The sequence below is a fragment of the Vicugna pacos genome, unplaced genomic scaffold (assembly GCF_048564905.1).
Source record: "Vicugna pacos unplaced genomic scaffold, VicPac4 scaffold_19, whole genome shotgun sequence".
NCBI lineage: Eukaryota > Metazoa > Chordata > Mammalia > Artiodactyla > Camelidae > Vicugna > Vicugna pacos.
This window is the reverse complement of record NW_027328740.1, coordinates 76,026,089-76,050,666: the sequence shown is the minus strand read 5'-3', so window position 1 is coordinate 76,050,666 and position 24,578 is coordinate 76,026,089. Positions and strand designations below refer to the sequence as shown.

The following is a 24,578-nucleotide window of genomic DNA, read 5'->3' as shown; positions in this document are numbered from 1 at the left end:
CACATCTGAGCAAGTGCTACCTCTCTCTCCAGCTCCCCGCAGCATCCACCTGTGGCAACTTGGCCAAAAGAAGGCAAGAAAGCTCTTTCCCCTCGCCAGCACCAGCGTGGCTTTGGAGTCAGTGGAGGCTGAGAGAAAGAGCCCCGCCCTGAGGTTTGAGGGGCCTCCAGCCACAGCCAGAGGAGCGGGGGTTTTCAGAGTGGCCCAGCAGGGAAACCAGGCAAGGCCACCTGGCCCAAGTCTTCCCTGCCCAGAGAGCCCCATGAACTGCTTTGGGCCACACTCCCCGTTTGGGCCCCCTGCAAAAAGTTACCACGGGAGCCACACCTGAGAATGCAGAAGGACAGCCCTTTAGCCTGGGGTCCCAGCAGGTGTGTCCTGTGAGACCTGTGGCCACATAAGTTCCTTGTCTCTCCAGGTCACTGAAGGGGCTGTGCTGGGCATCTTGGTGGTCAGGGACATGGGAACACCTCTAAACTCTGAAGAAGGACAGAGAGACTCTTCCTGGAAGCAAGGATTCCAGGGAGACACCTTGCCCAGAACTGGGGGACTGTGTCCTGAGTAGACCCCTGGGAGGCAATGTGGGGCTGTGGGGTCCTCTTCTGAGAAGGGAGCAGGTGAGTTTTCCGGGGGTGGGGTCCTGCTTTGTCCAGACATGTCCTTGTGTAAGACTCATTTACAAACACCTCCAAGTCCACCTAGGGGTGGCCCCAGAGGTGGGGGTAGAGGAGGAGAGTGAAGGGTGCAGACTTAGGGCCCCCTGAGCCACCCAGGGAGCCAAGGGTCAGTGGGAACATCTTGGGAGTCTAGTGCAGGGGTGGAGGACGAGCACTAAGAACATGCCAAGTCATGCAATAAAGTGACCCATGACCATGAGACACAGGTGGCCGTACACCAAAAGAGGCAGATAGAAATTTAGACCCAGGATCTGAGAACCTTGAGAGGGGCTGGAGGGTCCCAGGAACCCTCAGGAACAGCTCTTCTAGGGGCACAGACATCCCAATACACACATTTCTCATGGAAGCTTTTTGGGGTGCAGAGTGAGTTACCAGGTTCCTGAACTTAGTATGGAATCACGGTTCCTGGCAATAAATTGCTGTCATTTGTCCCTGGACATGCACAGGGGAGCTGACTGCTGTGGGGGTCACTGCAGGACTAGAATCTTCTGGTGTCTGCTCTGTGACCACAGAAACCCAGGGGGATTTCTCAACAGGAGAACCTGGAGACCATGCCTGCAAGGACCACCCTCATGGGATGGCCAAGGAGCTCGTGGTACCCAGGTCACCAAGTGACGAAGTTGTGAGGTTGCCTGGGGAATCGTGGGGGCATGTAGATTTCTGAGGTCAGCACGTGGGCCCAGCACTGCTGGATGGTCTGCACAAAGAGGGGCCTGCCCTCCTGATGATGGCTCTTAACACCTGCAGGGAAACTGCTCCCAGGGCTCCTGGAGGTCCATATTGAGAGTGTCCTGCCAGCCTTGTGGGGTCACCTTCCCCTGATGCAGAAGCAGACCTCTCTCCCTTGAGGCCCAGGGGACACCTGGCTCAGGTGCCACCTGTGTGCCCTGGACACGCAGAGCCCCAGAGCTCTGGCACAGCCTGGGGTGTGGTGGTGTCCGGGCAAGAAAGGCCCTGGGAAGGGGGTCATTCAAGGGCAGAGGCCACTCTGCAGGGATGCTGGACCTGGCAGCAATGCACTGCTTCAGTACTCCCTTGGGTTGGGTCTCCAACCTGTGGGATGGAAGGGCCACTCCTTCCTGTGTTGCAGTCGGGGGAACTAGATCCATCGTCAAGGTCAGCCCTGAAAATGGAGGCTGCGCTACCTCCATTCCTGGAAAGAAAATCAGTCCCCTCCAGTCCAGGTGATTCAGAAAGTCATTCAGCAATGTTCGGGGCCCCCACTTTAGGCTTTGAATTAGAGCTGAGCGGCTTAGGAGGCCAGATCCCTGACCGTGGCTCCAGGAGCAGGTTTTCTGCTGGGGGACAGGATCCTCACAAACACCTGTGTCTTTGTGGGACACTCCCCTCTGACAAGCTGGGAGGCAGGGTGCAGTTGTGGGAAATCGTGTTTACATGAGCAGAGGGCCACCATGTGGTGGGGGCACAGGAGACTGTGAGAATGAGTCCCACAGCCTTTCTGGAATCAAAAAACTGGCAAATGTGAAAAAGTGCATAATTTGTTTTATTGAACAGGCTGCTTATGTACGTTTGGAGGACCAGGTTCAAGGACTCAGCATCCCTCCAGGACAATAGCCTCAAGAGAAGAACAGACAGAGCAGGAGGAGATCTGGGGTTTCTCCCAGGAATGAGGTGGAACAGGGATTTCTGCAGATTTGCAAGGAGTCCCCGACCACTGAGCATGGGGTTACAGCCCCACGAGACCCCTGTCATGTTTGGCTTGGGCTCTGGTTCTGGCCTGCTCATGTATTCTTCCAGCAGAGTTCCAGAAACTCAGAGGGTGGACTTAGAGGGGCTGCGTTTGGAACCTAGTGAGGAGTTGGAGGGTCCTTTATATTGAGTCCCTTCATCCTAATCACCGTAGCTGAAGCCCAACACCCCCCAGGCCCCCATGGTTGCCGTGGAGGGAGAACAAGCCTGGCAGGCGACCTAGGGGTCCCACTACTGTGTCCTTCCCTTGTCTTCGTTCCCTTTCACCCCGGAAGGTGTGATTGTCTCGTGTCATGGTGGCCTCCAAAATGTCCCTCCCAGTAATCTCTCTTCTCCATCAGGTGGGGTTCCCAACCCCGCTCAGCCTTCTCTGCATGGATGCTGAAGGACCAGGCCCACCTGAAGTTCTGAGCTCGAGCAGTAAGGTGGAAACAAAGAAACCAATGGAAAAAAGAAGCAAGTGATTGTGGCAAAGCTCCCCACCACAGAGAAGCTGCCCTGAGTGGAAGGGAGAGTGTGGGCATGCCCGTTTGTTTCCTATCTCCCAGTGCTCTTAGCTTTCTTATTGCCTACCTGCATGGTTACAACAAAATGATCTGCAAAACTGAAAATATTTACTCTCTCGCTTTTACAGAAAAGGCTGGCCAGCCTCTGGTCCGGTACCAGGCAAGAGATTGGAGTTCCTTTCCAGTTTGGAAACATCTTGGCAGGCCCAGGTTTGCAAAGGTCTTTAAGAGTAGTTACGGAGTTTTGCTTTTAAACTTTTTTACGGCTGTATATACTTGTGAGATGTGGTTGTGATGTATAATTCTGAGCCGGGATTTTCTCAAACTGTTTCTCACTTCTTATACCAGACATTCCTAAATTCCAAGTGGAACTGCATATTAAGGAAGCCATGGAATTTAGCAAAAGGATACAGATCTCATTTCCTTTTAAGCATCGGTGTACCTCCATCATGGCAGTATTTGTTATGTGTTATTGATAGGGGAACTAAGTAGTAAACAGATTAATAGAAAATAGGGGATTTTAGGTACACAGGTTCATCTTTTCAACATTGTTTGTAATATTTGCAGTTTAAGATGACCATTCCTGAGAAACAGGCAGCCTCTTAGAATGAAATAGCATTTCCTCTGAACCATAATTAATTTTTATTTTGTAGACAGCAGGAAGGGTAATAACACGTCACACATTTGGGGACATCAAAGAGAAAATGTAACTTTCTGGGAGCGCACTCCCCCGCCTCCCCCTGCCCTTTTTACTGTCCCATTCTCCCTGGAAGGCTCTTTCTTATCTTCTGCTCATGGCTCCAGTAACTCTTTCTTCCTCCTTGTTCCTCAGCTGGTAAGGTTAGTTTTCTACTTTGAACAAGCAAACAAGCCAACAGAAGAGAAATTTCACAAGCAACTCCCAGCGCATCCGCTCGCCTTCTGATGTCTGTGACCTCACTCTCGGTGCCCCACCGCTTATTAAAAGTGGCATCGAAAGCCAGTTCCTCCAAAAGTCCCCGAGGCCCCATCCCTCCCATCTTCTCTGGGTTGTCACTCCCAAAACCATCCTCTCTTTCACTGCCTCATCTATTTTGTTCTCCTGCTAGTTGGCACCATCAGTATATAAACGTCCATCCTCTTAAACCAACAGCACTCCTTGACCCTAATTCACCCCCACCAATTGCCACCCTGTGTCTTTGCAGCAAATCTTTAAGGAGTTGTTTAAACTCACTGTCTGCATCTTCTCTTGAGCCATCCCCTTTTACACCCATTCTGGCTTTTCGCCTGATCCCTCGCTCTATGGAAACTGCCCTGTCAAGGCCATCAGTGACCCCATGTTGCTAAATATAGTGGTCAATTTTGACTCCTCATCATGCTTGGCCCCTCGGCAGCATTTGACCCAGCTCTTCCATCCCTCCTACCCCGTGTTCCTGCTTCACTCAACCCCCAGCCCATCTCTCTGTCTGTTTCTGCTTTTGGCCTGCTGGCTGGTCCTTTTTCAATGTCTCCTGTTTTTTCCAAACATATACTGTGGGTGTTCCCCAGGGTGGGTTCCTGGGCCTCTCCTCTCTCTCTCTGCTATTCCTTTGGTGGAAGCAACCCAGCCTTGGAAATTGGCATGCCATCAATTTCTCGATTTCTCCAAAATTCCCTGATTTCCCCTTTCCATCTGAGCCTTTATCCCTGAGACTCACATCACATTCTTTTCCTTTCATTCATCTTGCTTTCACATTCATACATATGTTCTACTATGAAATTACTTTTCCAAATTTTTAATCAGTACATATATATCATGTAAAATGCTCAAATATGTATTATTTCCACTAAGATGCTAATTCTACCTTAGAACATTTCTGCACTTCTGTATTTATGTGAATAAAGCGAATAGTATTTCTACAAGCCTCATAGTTAAACACTGTTAGTTTGGGGCTATTATGTAACATGAAATAATGGTACATCAACATAGTCGTTTTTCATTTATTTTTATGTAACACCGAGATGAGGTTTTTGCCCTGAAGACTGGTTTTATTGAAATTTTACCTACGTTACGGACAGTCAGTTTATGTGAAAGCCCTCATTTCTCCCCTTTTTGATATATGCTCCATTTGGCTATATATAACATATAACTTGGCATGAAACAAAATTCCCAAATCATTCACATAATACAATTAATATGTTTAATTATATTTTTTAAATGTTAAAAAGAAAAAGAAAACAGATTCCTCTACCTATTAGGCACTTCTGTGGCAATATGTAACACACCCCTTAACCATGACATTGAAGAACTGAGCTGATACCAGCCCCTTTCCACCTGCTCAGCCCCACCTTTTCCCATCCCCTTTCCCATCCGGAGAGGACATCCCTCCCATTGTCCAGGCCTAGATGTTGGAACCATGTCCTTTCTCTCTCTTTCTTTTACACTCACAGACAGCAAATCCAGCTTGTTAGAAAATTCTGGATATTCTGTCTTAATTAAATACCTGCTCTCTGCTCCCCGCCCTCCTAAGAGCCACCTTCAGCCTTTCCTGGATACCAATAGCCTTCTGTTTCCATCTTTGCTTTCCTACAATCTCTCATCCACACAGAGTCAGAGGGAGCCTGTAAAAACATACATTGGGGGTGGTGGGTGTTGCTCAGTGGTAGGGCGCATGCTTAGCATGCTTGAGATCCTGGGTTCAATCACCAGCACATTCATTAAAATAAATAAATTACTTCCCCCCAAAAAACACAAACACAAAAGCATAAGTTGGACTACATCACCCCTCCCCTCAAAACTCACTAAACGGGTCACCATGTCATTAGGAGCCAAAGTCGTCACAAAGGCCTCAGGACCCGGCGTGCTCTGCCTCTCTGCCCACACTCTCCCCCTCACTCTGGGGGCCTCTGGCTCCGGCTCTTCCTTCTTCCTCCGGATCTATTCTGCTTCAAGTTCATTACTCCGTGAGATCTGCCAGGATTGCCTTATTCTCTCCTGCCTGCCTCCCACCCCACCGCCATCACCCGAGTTTGCTCATATCACTCTTTTTTAAAAATTTATCCAAACTCTTGCTACCCCAACATGCTGCCTGTTTCCTCTGCTAAAATTCTGAGCCCCCAGTGATGGGGAGTCATGTCTATTTTGTTGACTGATAAAGCCCGAGAGCCTTGGGAACGGTCTAGTTAGGAGATTCCCGTATGTAGTAGGAGCTTATACACATTTGCTGAATGAATGTAGATGCCCTGGTCCAATCCGATGGAGCACTTCTGTGACGTGCTCAAAGAATAACTCTCCTTTCCACCTGAGAGGGGGTGACAACTTCCCTGGTGATTAAAGGCAAGAATTTTTTGCTTTATGCTGTTAACCTTAGGCGGGGAGACTGGGGGATCTTCATATATATTTTTAAATTTGGTTCACTCTGCAGTTGGTCTTTGGTCTCTGTATAATTTTGAGAAACTCTTTATGAGTGATCATTCTTTGATCAGATTGAACAGGTTCCAGGGGGAAGGACCAAGCCTGTCCCATCAGCCATTCTATGTGTCTTGTCCTGGGACCCAGTGGATGCTCAGCATGTAAGTGAACCGACAGGAGTGAGTGAAGAGATGGGAGCATCTCATTATTGTGGCGGATCTCTGTCCAATGCCTTGAGATTTGGGGAAGGGTTTACGAGTGCAGAAGGGAGAGGTCAGGTCCTCTGTGCTTTTCCTGAGTGCCCTGGCCTTACCCATTCCCCCAGCCCCCTCTGGGCAGCCAAGCCAAGGAGCTGGGCCACCAGGGGTTGTGCTGATCAATAATCCACCTTCACCCCAATTCCGGGGGTAGGTACACATGGTTGTAGACACTGGAGTCAGGTCCTTGGAGGAATTCCTCACCGAACTATGTTTTGGACCTTTTATTTTTCTCTAGAACCTCCAGCTGAAGAAGATTGTTTTAGACACATGAAAGTTGAGGACACCTTCTGTCCCCTCGCAACCCAGGCGGGGCTGGGAGTCTGCTGTTTCTATAGCCGGTGGGCTCGTGTTGATTTGGGCATCCCTGTGCCTGAATTCCTGCAGTACACTCGGTGGTAAGGTTGGGGGTGCCTGGCAGGGAGGGAAGCGGGTTGGGAGACTGTACAGCTGGGCTGATGTTAACCTGGGGTGAGCGGGAGCTTGCTGATGCATGGCATCTCGGGGCAGGGAACTCTCCACACTCAAGAGGGGTTCCCACTCCCGCAGGGTCCCTTTGATCAGGGTGCTGGGCTGTCAGGGGACCACAGGGGTCCCAGTGAGGATTAGGGTGCCTTCAGGCAATGGGAAGTGTGGGGTCCAGTGGCAATTGAATTAACTGTGCACCCAAACCCAGCCCCCACCTCTTTCAGCCTGTTTCCTAATCTGCAAAACTGGAATGTTATTAAACATCTCACGGGGTCATTGATGGGCTGGGACAGACTAGACAGTCAGGAGCTGGAATTCCTCTGTCCCCTGATTGTTTGCCTTCTTTCTGACTATTTGCTCTCACAAGCTCAGTCTCTCTGTCTCTCGCTCTTTCACTTCTAAGTGTCTCTCATGCTCTGGTTTCATTTGATTTCCAACCACCGCCCCTCCCCTCCGCCAAACTCCAGATGAGTGAACTTGATTTCTATGTGTCAGTTCCAAATTCCCAGGAAAGATGCTCTGTCACCTCTGGATCTGCTGTCCAACCCATGAGTTGTGGCCAGAGGAGCGAGTCCTTCTGGGACCAGCAGAGGGTCTCTGCCGAGCCCCCAGCCACCACTGTGGGAGCACATAGCTCTCCGTGGAGGAAGTACTGGCTGTGACCTTGTGTCACTAAGTGTGAATTTATGTCTTCTCTTGAACCACCTTCATCCTCCTAAACAAAGATGAAAATTAAACACTCCCGGGATTTGTGTCATGGAACACTCAGGGTGGGGGCTAATGGGGTTGGAATTTCTGCTGTATTTAAGGGGCTACACTGAATCCCCAACGAGAGCCTACAAAGGGAACAGCACCGGCCCCACCCGGCACTTAGGGCGCTGAGTCTGCGTGACGGTGAGCCAGACTTCTGACCACAGCTCAGGGGTCTGGTCTGACCAATTAGCCTTTGAAACCAACCAGCTTTGGATTCCTCAATCCCACCCTGAGGTTTTACCTGAACCATCAGCTTCTGTATCTCTGAAGACAGATGCTGAGGACCCTTCACGTAAGCCGTTCGCACAGCCCTGTTCAGGCCTTTGTGCTGCACGGTCTGCCCGGCGAGCTGACCGAGGTTGGTATTTTACTGATGTTAGAAGTAGTCTGGTTTCCCGATGTACTGTTTCACTGAACAAGCAACAGAAGCCACTTCTCGCTGATAAAAGCAGAAAAGGGACATAATGAAAAGATACTGGGAGGGTGTGTGGAGTGGCCAGGACCGGAGCCAACCCAGGAGCTGTAGGAGGTGTTAGGGAGCCCCAGGCACCAGGCTGGGAGGGGTGCTACCGGGCCCCCTGCCACCCCAGAAGGGACCCCCCTCCACCCGACCCTCCACCTCACTCACTGCAGGTTCATGTCCCGGCAGGGCCAGGTCACACTGAAGCCACCAGCACACACCTCAGTTGGGGAGCTGGCCCCGTCTGAGCTGCGGGCGTGCCTGGTGTGGGGAGAGGCCCAGTTAGAGGAAGGCAGTTCCCCTACTGTTCCGAGTTAAGGTGCAAGTCAGTGCCCATCACTCAGGAGAGCCAGGCTGGACGGACCTCATTGTGGTGACTAGGCTGTCTGAGTTCACTTATTAATTTCTACGTTTGAAGGCCCTGGAGGGAGAAAAAGTGAAGGTTCTAGTACTTATTTTGTGTTTCCCACGTACCAGGTGTGGTAAACAAGCCACTTCAGACAAGGCCCGGAGCAACCACGTAAATAGGCCACGGAGCAAGTCGTGCAGTCAGGCCTCTGTGGTCCCGAAACCCGTGTCCCCATCGGCTCCATAGTTACCAGTGGAAACTAGGGGGATTTATGGGACTGTGTGCTCCTGTGAGGGCTGGGATATGTGTGTTTAAGTCCACATCTTCAGAAACTCGGCTAGAACCACAGCCACTGATTGCACGGTGGCAGAGGAAGGGAGGATTCCAGCCTCTGGTCCAGCTCGTGTGGAGCTCAGAAGTTCTTCCTCCTGTCCTGAAAATAACACCAAATCTGAGGGAGCTGCAAACCCACTGCTCTTCTTAGATCCCAGAAGACTGAGGGGGAAAGCTGCTTCCAACCCAGAGAGGTTGCAAAGGGAACAGTGGGCAGGCTTGGAGAGTCACAGCTCCCAAGGCAGAACCTGCTTTTGTAAGAACCCCGGGGGCAGGCAGATTTAACAGGTCCCTGAGGCCAGCAGGAGGCTCAGTGTGGGGAAATCAGAGTGTGACAAGTCCAGGGGGCCAGTCAGAGGGGCCCCATGCTCTTTTTCATGTATTTTACATCCAGGACCATTTCCTGTTCTCAGAATGAAGGTCAGAGGATAACTCCTCATGCTTCCTGCCTGGAGAGGAGAAAATAACTGTATTGAAATACACCCAGAACATTCTGTTTCATTGGGGGAAGTTGTTTTTTGTTTGTTTTTTTAATGAGAAATTATTTTACCAGAGCCTAACCAACCTGGGAGAAGGGAAATCCCTTCTGTGTCACCCAAATTGGGGTGGGGGGAAAGAGACACACTTGTGGAGGTCACAGCTCAGGGCACAGGCTCAATGAGAACTAATCACAGGACTGCAGATGCCCTGCTCTGTCCCGCTCCCCCAACACCTTACCTCCATGTCAGTAGGGCCCGTGTGTAATAACAGGAATAATACTAACAGAAGTAAATGTCTCAGGAGTGTCTAGGGAAAACCCAAAGACAGCGGGGAGATGAAAACAAGGACACACAGGCTGTTTTAGCCTCTCACACCAATAGCTGTAGCAAACTACACACAGTCCAGCCCCAGTAGATAAACAGGCAACCTCACAGAAGAAATTATTTATTTTGGTTCTCTTACCCAGTGCATTCCATGGTGCATCCTCGCCTAGAATTGAGTGGAAGCAAGTCCATCTCAGAAGGGACATAACTGAAGAGGGATGGCTTCCCAGACTCTGAGGGGCAGAGAGAGCACCAGCCTGGGTTAGAGAAAGGTGAGGGGTGGGGTAGGGTGTGGGCTGCCTTCTTCCCCATATAAGGAACCTTCCTGAGGCCAGCACAGTAGGAGGGAGGGCCATGGGGTGGAAGCAGCCAGACTTCATCCTGAGAACTGTTGGGATGCCTCAAAGGGACCATTCAGGTGCCCAAACTGGGCCCTGATTGAGGGAGCCAGTCGGTCTGACTCAGAGCCCAGGACTGAGGTGGGCTCACAGCAGGCCGGTATTACTTGGCCGGATCCATTTCACTTCTCCGAAGCCCTGTGTAAAACATGAAGCGTGGACGGCCTGGTGAGCACAGCTCTGCCCTCAAGACCGGTTTCAACTCTTCTCTTCCCAGAGAACAGCATCTCTGAACCCGTCCTGGGTGACCTCACAGAGATCACCCTAGTGGCCCAGGCTAGTGACCGGGAACATGTACCTTCCTACAGGCAACCCCTGACGTCCACTGATGCATCATATACTGGCAAAGAGTGAGTCACTGTGCATTGGTCTAACAGCAGAGACTCTGCCAAAGGCCCAAGAGGTGGTGTGTGGGACATGCAGGGGTGCAGGAGTGTAAGCAGTGCAAAAGTGTAACTGGTGACAGGGGTGCAGGGGCTGTGGAGGGCGCAGGCATTTCAGGGGATGTGGGGGTGGAGGGATGCAGAATTGCAGAGAGTAGCAGGGGTGCAGAGGTGCAGGGAGTGTAGGGATGCAGGGAGGTGCTCAGGGACCTGGCCAGGATAAGAAGGCAAGTGCACATCCTTGCAGTCAGCCTGACCCCGGTGGGCTATTGCAATGCTTTTGGGCGGCGGCGGCGGCGGTGGCGGTTGGGAGGCTGCCCGGGCAAGCCGATCGATTTCTTCTCTTCCCTGCAGCCTGGCCTGGGGTGGGGCTTGGCCGCCGGAGATTCGCCAGATGTTGCACTCCAGGTAAGCTTGCTCCTGGGAGGTGGGGCGGTTAGGTCAGAGGGCGGTGGCAGCGGCAGAGGGGCGGAGCGGGTCTACCCCTGGTGAACGGGTGGAATAGCTGCCTTGTCCCGGCTGCTGGGCCTGGGAGCGGCCTCTTCTTCCCCAGGTCGCTGGACACTCCTGTCCCACTCAGCTTGCTGAGTGCGGAGTGGGGGCGGGGCCGTTAAGGTGCGGGACCCACGGGGGGAGGGAGGCTGCCGCGGGGGAGCCGATCAATTCGCTCCGCTCTCCCCGGAGGCGGAGCCAGGGGCGGCTTCTGCTGCCCTAGAGGCGGGACACGGGTCTCCAGATGAACTTGCTCCTGGGAGGCGGCAGCGGAGGCGGCAGGGGCAGGGGATGTGTTCCAGGGAGTTGCTCCATTTCTTCTCTCCCCCACGGCCTGGCTTGGGGGCGACGTCTGCCGCCGGAGATTTGCCTGAGGTCCGACTCCAGGTGAGCTTGCTCCTGGGAGATGGGTGCGGTGCGGTCAGGGGGCTGGTAAGGTGGTGGCTGCAGGCATAGGGAGGCTGCCCCGGAGGAGATTGTGGATTAGCTCCATGTCTGCACCGCGTGGCCTGAAGGCGGCCTCTGCTGCTCCAGGTCCCGGGACACCCCTGTCCCACTTTGCCTGCTGGGGGCGGGAGGCAGGGTAGTCAGGGTGCAGGGGTGGCGGTGGTCGGGGGCCTGCAGCGGGGGAGCGGACCATTTGCTCCCATCTTCCCCGCGTCTTGTCCTGGGGGCGGTCGCTGTTGCCCTGTGTTATGAGACGCGTGTATCCTAGTCGGCCTGACCCCGGGAGTTGGACTTGGTACTTTGGGGGTGGTGGCAGCAGCGGCAGGTTTTCCCATGGAACTTGTCCATTTGCTCCCACTTCCCCCCATGGTTTGCCCTGGGGGCGGTCCCTGTTGTCCCAAGTTCATCGGACGTCCATCTCCAGGTCAGCCTGCTCCCTAGAGAAGGCCACTGTGAGGTCATGGGCAAGAGTGGTGGCTGCTGCGGGGGTAGGGGCTGCCTTGGGGAGCTGGTGGATTGGCTCCCGTCTCCCCGATGGCCTGGTGTGGGAGTGGCCTCTCCTGCCCCAGGTCACCAGACGCACCTGTCCCACTCAGCCTGCTGGGGGAGGGGCGCCCTGGGCGGTGCCTTTAAGGTGCGGGGGTGGCGATGGCGGGGGTAGAAGACCTGCAGCGCGGAGCCTGTCAATTTGCTCTCCTCTTCCCCGTGACCAATCCTGGGGGCGTCCTCTGCTGCCCAAGAAGCCGGATGCCCGTCTCCAGGTCAGCTTGCTCCTGGGAGACGGGCCCGATGTGGTCGAGGAGCAGAGGCAGTTGCGACGGCCGGCTGCCCCGCCTAATGGGGCCACTTCTTCTCCTCTCCCCTGACCTGGCCTGGGGACGTCCTCTCTGGCGCAAGATTCGCCTGACACCCCACACCTGGTCTGATTGCTCCTGGAAGGTGGGCGCGGTGAGATCAGGAGGTGGAGAGGACAGGGGCTGCCCCTGGAGAGCTGGAGGATAAGCTCCAATCTCTCTGCAGGCCTGACGTGGGGGCGGCCTCTGCTGCCCCTCGTTCCCAGGTCACACTTCTTCGGGTCATATTTCCCCGGGGTTGCGGTAGGGTGCGGGGGCGTCGGGGTGTTGGCGGGGGTATGGAGCCTGCCGCTCGGGAGCTGGGGGTTTAGCTCCCATCTTTTCCGCAGATTGGACTGAGGGCAGCCTCTGTTGCTCCAGGTCGCAAAGCAATTTCTCTGACAGCTTAGCCACCGGAGGTGGGCAGGATGGGCTGAGAGGCCTGAGGCAGCCGCCAAGGCAGTGACGGAGGGGGCTGTCCCTGGCCAGCTGGTCAATTTGTTCCCATCTCAACCTTTGCTGCCGCAGTTTCGCAGAACGCCCTTCTCCAGTTTATTCTTCTCCAGGGAGGTGGGCGCAGTGCATGCAGCCCGAGGTCTGGGCTCTCCCTTGGGAGGGGCAGAACTCTCTTGTTCTCCTTTGTCTTTATTCTTCAGCGAAGTGGTTACTGGACGCAATTCTTAATTCTGAGAAAGTGTAGCCTGTGTTATGGAAGAGCTGCTGGACAGTGAGGTTTCTGGGTGGATTTTCACATCAGCTGATGCCCCAGGCAGGCAGGAAAGCTATTACTCAGAGCTTCTTAGTCTGGGGTTGGGGATGGCCCCGCCATCCTCACCATGCTTTTTAAAAATGTGTTACTCCCCTCTTTTTCCTAGGTGACATTTTAGGTTATTGGGTCTCAGATTGCTGACACACTCATCCCTGTCCTCAGACATCTTTTAAACTTGGGTGAAGTGATAAGTAGGGGAAGATGATTTACTGAAAGGTAAGAATACTTAAATTCGCATTAAAGCTACATTCTGTCAATCTTTCTAAAATGATTTTCCTCTGATTCTAAATCCACGACCTAGTGAATGTTGTACTCCTGTGTAAATTATTGATCTTCACATCACATTTGTTGAGTGGTCAACGAGATTTGTTAATTAGATTATTCCTGAAAGGAAAAGTTCAGGCTTTTCAGAATTCCTTGTCTGATGTCACCCAGGCAGTCACAGTAGAAGACAGAGCTGATATAAAAATCCCTCAGCTGCCTGAACTGCAAAGCTTCTGGGATTACTGATCCCTGAAATGCAGGTGACTCTTGATGATAATCTGGGGGATGGTTTAAATGATCAGATTCTTCCAGTCCTATAAATGGGTTCCGTGGCCTCAGCCCCGGGAGAACTGGACATAAGGGCCATATCGTGTGTGGTGGGATGGGAAGGCAAGGTGTAAGAGCTGGAATCACTGAGATTCCAAACTCGCTAAACGCAGACTCCAGAGCCTAATTGTTGTCAGGTTCTGTTCTGGATTTGAGAGTGTGTTCATACATGATTCTTGCCCTTCTGGAGTCACTGCCTGGGTGGAAGTAACCTTTACATAGATCTGTGGAGGATGACATTTAAGTAGATGGGCTGTTATGGTTCTCAATGTGCCCAGGCTTGCTCTTCCAGGCACTCGTGGGACTAACGCGAGTCATGTTATTCACTCATTCACTGATTTATTACCCTTGAATTGATCACTCGTCCCACAGTAAGTGAAACAAGGTAACAGGAAGCTGAGTTTTGTCCCCTCTCCTATCACTGATTGTTTTTCAGTCGGGCGCCCTGCGTATGCATTGTGAAACGGTGGTATTTCGTGCCCAATGGGGCAGCACTGTCAGTTCTGAGAATCAGGGGAGACACATGGGTAGGACAGCACCCTGACACACATGGCACCCCCCATCCCGTGAGACAGAATTGTCGATGCTCAGGTGACCCGATGTAGACTGCGGTGCTAAACCTGAGCATGTTTAGTTATCCTGGTGGCTATGAAAATACAGACTACCAGTCGCTACCTCTGGAGACTCTGAGGGTGTGCACCCCAGAATTCTGCATTTTAAGAAGCACTTTAACGAATCCTGATGAAGAGATCTGAGTGTCCCACGGAGAAACACTGGTGTGCGAGGCACCAATATTGAGGATTCTCAGGGAACGATGTCTTTTTAGGATGGTCCATGGGCCCTCACTTTAGACTTTTGCCTTGGGTTTAATTGTATGTGTTCAGAAGTGATGTCTTTCAATTCCAGTGCATGTCAGCATGCTCTGTGCAGGGATTTACTCTCAGTAGATGGCAAAAACTATGATTCTTCAGGTCACCGAGCTACACTGTGAACGATATTTTATTTTGGTTTTCTTTGTAGCAATGCAGAGTCTCCCGAGAAGAGATTTAGACTCAACAGCTTTGTGTCAGACTTTGGAAGACCGCTGCTGCCCAAGGTGTTCTCTGGCAGTGCAATGACGAATCTAGGTCCCTCTTTCACTGCTACATCAATGAAGTGGACCACTTGGACAAGGCCAAAGCTGGTATCCCTACCATAGCCCTTTACAGTGTTATTCGGCTCCAGGAAGCCATCAGATGCAGCAGGTGGCCAGAGGAGGAGCCGAACAGACTCATGAAATGTGACATCCCCAACTTTATCAACACGGACCAGAACTCTGCCTTTGTGGAAGATGATTTCCTGATTTTGTAACTACCGATTGTTCTAGAAAATAAGCCAGTTGCCCAGAACTCACACAAAGACTTGAATTGAGAAACGTGCTTTCTCAGGTATCTTTCTGAAGATGTGAAGTCTGTCTTTGTATGGAAGGAAGTCCCTTTTCACAAAACTGAATGTGTTTGTGTCTGAGAGAGGGAAATGGAGACAGAAAGACGAAGAAGCAGAAGAGAGCCCCCTCAGAAGAGATCTAGTTAAGGTGAGTTTTTGTGCCTTTAAAAAACATTTGGGGTTTTAGGGGGAACAAAGTATTTACACTGTCTTATTCTCCTCATTGGAAACCTTGGCCCCGTCGTCAGAGTCAGCGGCCTTGAACGGGGGTTGCACGCTGCGTTTCATCTGGCACTGCCACTTCCACACTCTGCCTTTAGCACATTTCTTTGCCTGTCAGGGTTGCCACCCTTTAAACTGTAAGGTGAGGAGTCTGGAGTAGATGATCCACCCCAGCTCTGCTGTTTTGCAAATTTCTGATTTCGTATTCGGATGAGTCTGGGATACACTCAGAGCAGTATAAACCAGGCCCTACCTCCTGCCTATTGCTGGGGCATCCCTCAGGTCTGTGCCTTCTACTCAACCCTTTACTGAGCCCAGCTTTTGTCAGGAGCCCAAGTGCCTACCGGGATGGCAGGGGACTTGTCTTTCGTGGTCACGGTGGCCAAGAATTCTATTGGTGTGCTGAAACAACTCTTCTGAGATCCTCCACCCACCCCTGCTCAAACCTAATGACAGCACTACGGTTCCTTTCCTAGGAGGAGAATCAATCCATGGTGCATTTTATGACAATCCTGTCCCCAGGGATGCACGGAAGTTTATCAGCTGAGTGAGGGGAGGTGCCTCTGTGTCCCTGTATCTCTGTCTGCTGACAGTTCGCTGCCACCGGCTACTGAACAAGAAAAGTGCTATTCACCATGTTGTGTGTTTTCCAAATGTGTAGATGATGGTCTTGTGGCTCGTGCGTGGGCTTTGATTTGGGATGGTGAAGGGCTTATAAATACCTCATCAACATGTATTCGAGGTGGCCTGGTGCCACACAGATTTGATTCATGAAGGCATCAAGCCTGCACACTGGTTTGGAAACAACTTGGTTTTGATCATTCACACTGCATGCATGACTCGCTGCTAATCTCTGGGTGGTTTTTTCATTTCAGATTTATTCACCCCATGTCTTGCTTAAGCTGAAAAATACATTTATTTCACCAGAATATTCTCTGATTCTTTGTTTACACACATCCAGTTTTTTTAATTCCTTTAAAAATGATTCTGTGTTTATAATGCCTCCTAATTTCTATCATCTCTATGTTGCCAGTGGCCTGAGACATGCACCAGATTTGATGCCGGAACAGTTCCACCAAAAGAAATCCCTTTGCCGTAATATCTTTTGAGGAAAATATTATTCTTTAAGGCTCTAACAGTAAATCGTAGAAGAAAGCATGGAACATTTCTTGTAGTTAATACATGTTCATGCGAAAAGAAATGATATTTTCATTAAACAATGTTGATTTTAATAACTTTTACAAATGTGAACATTATTATTCATAATTTAAGTAACCAGATAAAACCACAGTTATTTATTATGAAGATTGAAAACTATTTACACGGTCTCTTAATTAGAAGTAGCTTTATTAGAAGACTGAAGGGTATTTAAAAGATGGAAAAATACCCATGATGACACCATCATTTTTGTTAACTAAATATCAAGAACTGTGCAGGGATAAGATTTAACCCTCTGCAAACTACCAAGTTAGCATGAGGTAGTTTGTGGATGCTGCCAGAGGACAGGACACTCCCCCAGGATCAGAGACAAAGGACTTCCTGCCAGCACAGCAGGCAGCCTGTGGTTCAAGTTCATATTGGTTCCTGAGTTCCTTTCCTATTGCTGTTGTAACAAAGGACCACAGACTCAGTGGCTTAAAGCAATACACATTCATCTTCTCACTGTTCTAGGGTGCAGTAGTGCAAAGTCAATGTCAGTGGGCTAAAACCAACGAGTGGCCAAGGCTAAGTTCCACACCGAGGCTCTTGGGAGGGATTCGTCATCCTACCTTTCCCAGCTTGCAGAGGTGCTCATACTCCTTGGCCCAGGGCCCTGTGTCACTGTGACCTCTGCTGCCACTTTACATCTCTGTCTCTGACTATATAGATATAGAGGAAGAGTCTTCTACATCTGGTATGGACCCTTTTTCCTACATGGACATTGTATCCCTATTTATGTGCAGATGAAAACCCCTTCCCTCCAGGGTGCGGTGGCATCAGCTCACAAGATGACCACTCTGGGCTTTAAGTGTCCTCTTTGTATTGTCATCAGGGAACTTCTCTCTTCATAGTTAGCTCTGTGTTAATTTGTTGTTATATTTTACCCAGAATTACTGAAAGTTTTACTTAAAAGGGATCCTAATTAGCTCTGTTTACCTGTTTCCAGAGCTGAAAGCTTCAGTTCTAGAGTATCAGTTTGATTTTTCCTAAAAATACATTCCAGTATATTTCTCTGGTGAAAGTCTCTACCCTGTTATCTATTGTCCCATCATTTCCTTATTTTCTTGAATATATTAAAAGTATTTTATAGCCTTTATTGGTAACTCTGATGCCTACATCACCTGGGGTTTGCATCCTTTGTCTAATGCTCCTTATTCTCATGTTATCTGTCACATAGTCTGGACATGTTGCATGTCTAGAAATTCTTTATTACATGGCAGACATTGCAAATGAAAAATCCATGTTATCTTCCGTGAGAGCTTTTCTACCTTCCCGTTAGGCAGACAGTGTGAGGGACTGATCATGTCACTCCAATCAGGCGCTGAGGTGGATCAGGACTAAAGTGCCTTTTTTCTTAAAACAGCTTTGAGGTATACTTGGCAAAATAATTTTCACACGTTTAAAGTGTACAGCTTAATACGTTTTGACGTAAGTATATCCCCAAGGAACCATGACCACACTCAAGACAGTGAACATACCCATCACCCACAAAGCTTCTCTCCTGATTTTTGATGTCCCTCCCTCCCTCCCCGTCTCTTCCCCTGGGAACCATTGATCTGCTTTCTATCACAACATATTGGTTTGCATTTTCAAGATCCTTATATGAAAGGATTCATGCAGTATCTACTCTATGTTGTCTGACTTCTTTCATTCAGTGTAATTATTTTGAGAATCATCTGTGTTGCTGTATTAATAGCTTGTTTGTCTTATAGTAGAGTATTGTTTAGTGCTGAGTTTTTACTGAAGAATTTATTGTGAGCAGTGTTTGTATAGACCATCATTTCTTTCTGCATTTACTTCTTGATGGATGCATGGGTTATTTACAACTTGTGCTATTATAAATAAAATAGCAGTGAATATTTGGTTACAAGACTTTATATGGACATATGCTTTTCCTTTCTAAAGCACCAGATGAGGAATGTCTGGATTATATGGTACACAGGTGTTTACCTTTTTAAAAGAATCTGTTAAAGACTTTTCCAAAATGGTTGTACTATTGTAAATTCCTCGTGGTGTGTATCAGTTCTGGTTGCTCTACTTCCTTGCCAGCACCTTGTAAGGTCAGTCTTTCTAACTGTATTCATTCTAGTATGTATGTGAACTAGTATCTCACTGTGGTTTTTAAAAGTATTTCTCTAATGACTAATGACACCTTTAATCAGCATCTTTTCATATGCTTATTATCCATCTGGATATCTTTACTGAAGTGTGTTTTCTGGCCTCATTCATTCAGGTGTTGGAATTATTATTGAATTTTGAGACCTCTTTATTCTGGATCAGATACAAAGAGAGACCTTTATGAGATATATGATCTGCAAATAGCTTCTGTCTATGGCTTGTCTTTTCATTTGCTTAGCAGTGTTTAGAAGAGCATTGAAGAGTCTTCATGTTCATAAAGTTCACTCTATCAGTTTCTTTTTAAAATAGATGATACTTTTGGTGTCATAGCAAAGAAAAATTTGCCAAACCCAAGGCCATAAAGCTTAAGCCTATGCTTGTTCTCCTAGCTGTTTTATAGTTTTAGATTTCCTATTAAGATCTATGATCCATTTTGAGGTAAATTTGGTATATTTTGTGAGGTGTGGATCAAAGTTCATTTTTTTTTTTTTTGCGTATCACGATCTAATTGTTCCAGCACTACATGCTGAAAAGATCCTTTCTCCACAGCATCCTTTTTGAGAATCAATTGTCTGTATAAGTCTTGGTTTAGTTCTGAACATTCTATTGTGTTCCATTATTCTATTTTCCTGTTTTACACCAACACCCTAATTTCTGATTACTGTAGCTTTATAAAAAAAGTTTGAAAATCAGATAGTGCAAGTCTTCCAACTTTGTTTTTCTTGTTCAAAGTTGTTTTGGATTTTTGGGATCCTTTGAATTTTTATATGAATTATAGAATAAGTTTTTAAATTCCTTACATCCTGTTCTGCCAAAATTCCACCCATGTCTTTGGCCGTCTCCAAAGCCACATTTTCTGAAGAAGTCTCTCTAGATCCCAGGTGAAAGGAATTTCTCTTTCGTCTGTGCTCAAATCACATTTGATATTATTTGATTACATTTAATCATATTTGCCTGTATGTACTTGTCTGACCTTTCCAGCCATTTAGTAAATCTCAAAAGATTAGGAATCTTGACTTGGTTCCCTCTGTGTGCTGAGAAACTAGTTCTATGCTTTGCAGGAGTGAGCCCTGCAGTAAGAGGTATCTGCAGCACACATCTAGCTCATTGCTTGAATATTGTCAAGGAATTCTGCAGATTTAGAATTGTTTATTGATTGTTGTCTCCAAGACGGCTCAGTCTTTTTTATTTCTATTGCTACTGCTGCAGTTTCAAAGAACAATGGGCTAGTTATTTTCCAAATATCAAATCATACTCTAATTGTGTTGTCACGCAAATTATGTGCTGCTGTGTCTTAACAACCTGCTTAGTGTTCACAGGCTCCTTCACTCATGGAAAATTTGGGAGAATGTCATATCCTTAGAGATAGCAATGCTGTCTTTGGCGACCTGAGCAGCAGTATCTGAATTCACTCCTGCTGTTTTTCCAGTGTCCCCTCTAGACCTCCTCCAGCCCTCCATGGGGGGCCCTGCAGTTCTGCCCTAGAAAAGCCTGTTGCTTCTCAGGAAGACTTCCCTATGAAACATAACCATGTCCTTCTTGTGGGGACATTCAGTCCAGAGACCTGAAAGCAGGGGAAAATATTTAGCCTGCTTTTGGTAGAACCTAAATTCTTCCATACTTGTTAGAAGCAATTTCAATGAGGAAACTGTTTTGGCATCTAACAAATCAGCATAAATGACTGATGAGGAAGATCAGCTTCCCCATCCCACTCAGTCGTCATGTTGATGTGACACACACATTGGCAAACATTTTCCCCTGTGAGCAACGTAAAGTTCAAGACGTTATGAATGGCTTTTTGTTTTTATTTCTTAGTCTTTCCACATTCACTGTGTCTCGTGAGATTATATGAATCCTGCTTATTTTCAGCCCAGCACTAAACTTTTTAAAAGGATCACGTGTTTAAAAGGCTAGTGGACAATTTTTTAGAAGACAGAAATCCTTAGATTTTGGTCCCAGAGTTGAATCTTGGTTAGTGGTGAATGAAAATTCCCGTTAAAATTTTAAATTCAGTGATATAAAGTCTTAAAAATAGTTAAATATTAGTCAATTTCATTAAACACTATAAGAGTTATTTACCTTTAAGCCTGTTTCTGGGGCAATTTTGCAATGATTCCCTCCCTTTATCGATTCCCTCTTTATCAGAATCCTTGAGAGGCCCCTGTCATCATTGTCAGTATCATCATTATCATCATGGAACTGATTCTTCTGGAAGATTCTAGGAAAATAAAGAGATGGACGGGATTATGTGTAGGTCAGTGTGTGCATGTACAATAAGAACAGCTGTCAGGCATTAGATGCAAGATACCCATTTCATTTAGGGGAGAATGTGGTCATGAAATCCTGATGTGGTGAATGAAGGAAGCGGTGGGAACAGGATAGTCAATGCAAAGGAGGAGGAAGTGAGTGAGTTGGAGAGCATAGATCCTTGGTTAGTTGATCAGCACATTGGTAAGAATGAGGGGAGTGTGATGGCAGAATCATGTCCCTCCCCGGCCACAGGGTAGCCACCTGTGACATGTTACTGTACATGGCAAAAGGGATGACAGATATTTTAGGATTAAAAATCTTAGAGGATTTCTGTCTCCTAAATTGTCTATTAGTTAGCCTTTAAACCCATGATACATTATTATAGATTAGTGCAGGGGCACAAATAAAAAGGATTCATATAATCTCACCAGACAAACTGAATGTAGAAAGGATAAGGAAGAAAAACAAAAAGTCACTTATAAGTGCCTTGAACCATAAATTGCTCATGAGGAAATGTTACACAAGGTGAATGTCACAGCCACATACAGACTGCCTGAGTGGGATGGGACAAGGGGATCCTGAGATGAGACAATAGGGTGAGTAGTCTGGATTGTCCAGGTGGGCTGAATGTAATCACAGGGGTCCTTAAAATGGAGGATATTTCCCAGCTGAGTTTAAAATCAGAGGGAGGTGTAGCGATGGAGCAATGTTCAGAAAGGCTGCTGACCATGAAAATGGAGGAAGTTGAGGGGCACAAGCTAAGGAAGGTGGGTGACCTCTGTAAACTGGAAAAAAAAAAGGAAACATTCTCTTCTAGACCCTCTAGAAGGAAGGAACCCTGCTGGTATCTTGAATTTATCCCAATGAGAACTGTGTTGGATCTCTGACATCCACAGCCATAAGCTGATAAGTCTGTGCTGGTTTAAGCTATTAAGCTTAATGGAATTTGTTACAGTGGTAATAGGAAAATAACATAGTGAGCGGTAGTGTAAGGGATTAAAGGTCTAGGATGGGGTGTGGAGAGAATTCTGACATTTACACCTAAAAAACAACCAGGTGAAGTGGGAAGGTGTTTTAAGGAAGTCCTACCTGGCAGGGCTGTCAAGCAGACTGGAGTGAGCGAATCCTTGGAGTTAGAGGAATCAATTAAACCTCTACAAGGAAAATAAGAAATAAAATGTAGCAGGGCTTCAGTGTTAGTAGATGTAGGAATGGAAATGGGCAGAGAGATATAAACATTATTTTGAAATTAGCTACAGGTTTGATGACTGCATGTTTGGGAGAGTTAGCCGATGTGTGGACTGAATGCATCCCCTCAAAATCCATATGTCGAAACCTCATCTCCCAGGTTGATGATATAAGGATGCGGGGCCTTTGGGAGGTGATTAGTAGGATAAAATGAGGTCATGAGAGTATTGCCCTCATGAATGGTATTAGTGTTCTTATACAGGGCCCCAAAGTGCTTGCTTCTCTCTCCTCTCTGGGCCATGAAGATAGTGGGAAGACAGCCATCTTCGAGCTGGCAATCCTCTCCCAGATACATTGACCTTGAAAGCCTCAGCCTCCAAACCATAAGGAATATGCTGGTTGTTTAAGCCACCCGACACACGGTAATTTGTTACAGAATCCCAGACTGACGAAGAAAGTGGAGAATGCCACTGCGTTTGGCACTGATTGCCTGGAGAATGCTGAAACCCAGGGAAGTGGGCAGCACAGACGTTTACTCATTTAATCCTGCCAACACTGTAGGGGATAGAGTCTACATTTTCCTCGCTATTTAAAAGGTAAGGAAAAAGAGGCACAAATAATAACAATGACAATGACAACAACAACAACAACAGCAACAATAATTTGTCCAAGATTCACACAGAACTCCCTGGAGGGAGAGTGAGAATTAATACTTATGCAGGCTGGCCCCAGAGCCCCTGCTCATAACTACTAAGTCAGATCACCTTGCTTATTTAGATCAGTTTTTTTTCAACTGTGATATGAGTGTACTGTGTCCAGTAACTTATAATTTCAAAATACCTCACTGTAAGGGAAACATTAGTTGCAGGCATTACAACCCACAGAAAGCTAGACATACAAAAATAACTTGTTAGGGCAAGATAACCAATAATGTTTTTAAATATTATACCTGCTGACCCTTTGCAATAAAGTGTTTATTTATAATTCTGTCTGGCTACAGAATAACATCATAATCCTGCATGTGGCTGGTGGCTCCCGTGTTGGACAGCACGGGTCTAGAGAATTTAAATGACTTGCCCAGCCTTGCCCAGGAAGCTCGTGGTGGGATCAGAGCTATAGTCTGGGACTGTTCCTTCCTATCCAACAATTCCCTCATGGAAGTTTAGAAGCTTCTCCTTTGGTGCCCAGCTGTCTATCCGTACTTATGACATCTTGTTAGGTGCCCCGGCCTGCTCCTGAACATCAGCCAGAACCCACTTCTGCTCTTTTTTGGCCAGGTAATACCTTCTAGCAACTTCCATTGCCTTCTTGGCATCAGTTTTTACATGGAAGGGTAGTGGCTAGAGAAGGAAATGTGTCCACATGACAGGTTTTTCATAAATATAGTAGGAGTGGTCAAGAGAAGAAAACCTCAGGAATACGAGTGGAAGCAGGTCATTTAATATACCAAATGCGTACTTTCAATGTATGTTTGTGTTTCCGAGTCCACGCTTGTTCTACTCGTGCATTATAGGCCAACACATCAGGAGACAAGGATTTGGGGCAAGAAATAGCGGCTTTAATTTGTAAAGCCAGCGGAAAAGATGGTAGACCAATGTCCTGGAGAACCATCATCCCAAGTCAGAATTCAGGCTCTTCTTATATTAAAAAGGGGAAGCGGGAATGCTTGGTTGTTGCAAACTTGGTGTATGAATTCTTTGTTGTTAGAATCCTTTGTTCTTGCAGCTCTTCACCTGGGTCAGATCCGTGTAAACCTCCAACAAGCAAATGTTATTTTCTATTCTGTATCTTGTTATCTTTATACGAATGGAAAAGTGATAATATCCTTCAAAGTCAGAGCCTTGAGAATAGGGTCTCCTGTATATTTCAGGATCTAGGCAACATTGTTTCACAAAAGGTGCAGAAACAGCAAGACTAAGCCTAGGAAACAGGGCACATGTTTAAAGTCAAAGGAACAGATCTAATATGGAGTCAGATTTGTTCTTTCCTATTTCAGTAGTGCCATGGAGAAGGCACTGTGGGCAGCTTTCTGTAGGGTCCTGGAGGCTTTCTCTCTCAGCCTCTGTGCGCCTCTATTGAAAACCCGTCATCGCTATCTGGCCTGCTGGAAAACTAGTCCGCCTGTTTTGCCCTGAAGTTGTGTTCTGTTTATAACTCATCTCTACTCCTTGGAAAACAACTCAATAAAAACTCAGTTGGTTTCCCACCAGCCCTGAGCAGGGGTGAGGGATAGCATGTTATTATTTTATTAAAAAAATATATAAAAGAGTTTTAAAACAGCACTGGGCACATAGGAGAGAGACAATCAATGCTTCCTGGCTTAAATCGAAAATGATGACTCAGTGAGTCTATGGCTGCTGTATTTGCTGAGCTAGTTACTCCTTTGCTCCATTACACATTTATTTTAACTGAAAAAGAAATATATGCATATGGTTAAAAAAATTCAAACAGAGCAAAAAATACTCAAGTGAAAGAAGTTTTCCCTCATCCTCTGTTCTTACATGCCTCCCTGGAGATGCCAATGTTTACAATCCTTTGTGTGCTTTTCCAGATATGCTATGCAAGTTCCCACCAAT

The 24,578-nt window shown here is 47.7% G+C and overlaps 1 protein-coding gene and 1 long non-coding RNA gene across 2 annotated transcripts in view; both read left to right on the top strand.

Moving 5' to 3' along the window:
• Positions 1-1,608: 1,608 nt before the first annotated feature.
• Positions 1,609-14,894, top strand: LOC140693576 (uncharacterized). The gene is made up of 12 exons (XR_012069340.1): positions 1,609-1,861; positions 2,193-2,309; positions 2,729-2,903; positions 3,022-3,103; positions 6,338-6,424; positions 6,759-6,918; positions 8,012-8,099; positions 9,830-9,958; positions 10,302-10,434; positions 10,822-10,875; positions 13,171-13,224; positions 14,620-14,894. It is a non-coding gene; the product is annotated as an uncharacterized lncRNA (long non-coding RNA).
• Positions 14,895-23,264: 8,370 nt separating this feature from the next.
• LOC140693569 (uncharacterized) overlaps positions 23,265-24,578 on the top strand; it is a 112,249-nt gene continuing 110,935 nt past the window's right edge. Inside the window, exon 1 of the mRNA XM_072957358.1 lies at positions 23,265-23,279. The gene's annotated coding sequence lies outside the window, so the exon portion shown is untranslated. The remainder of the gene's footprint in view (positions 23,280-24,578) is intronic.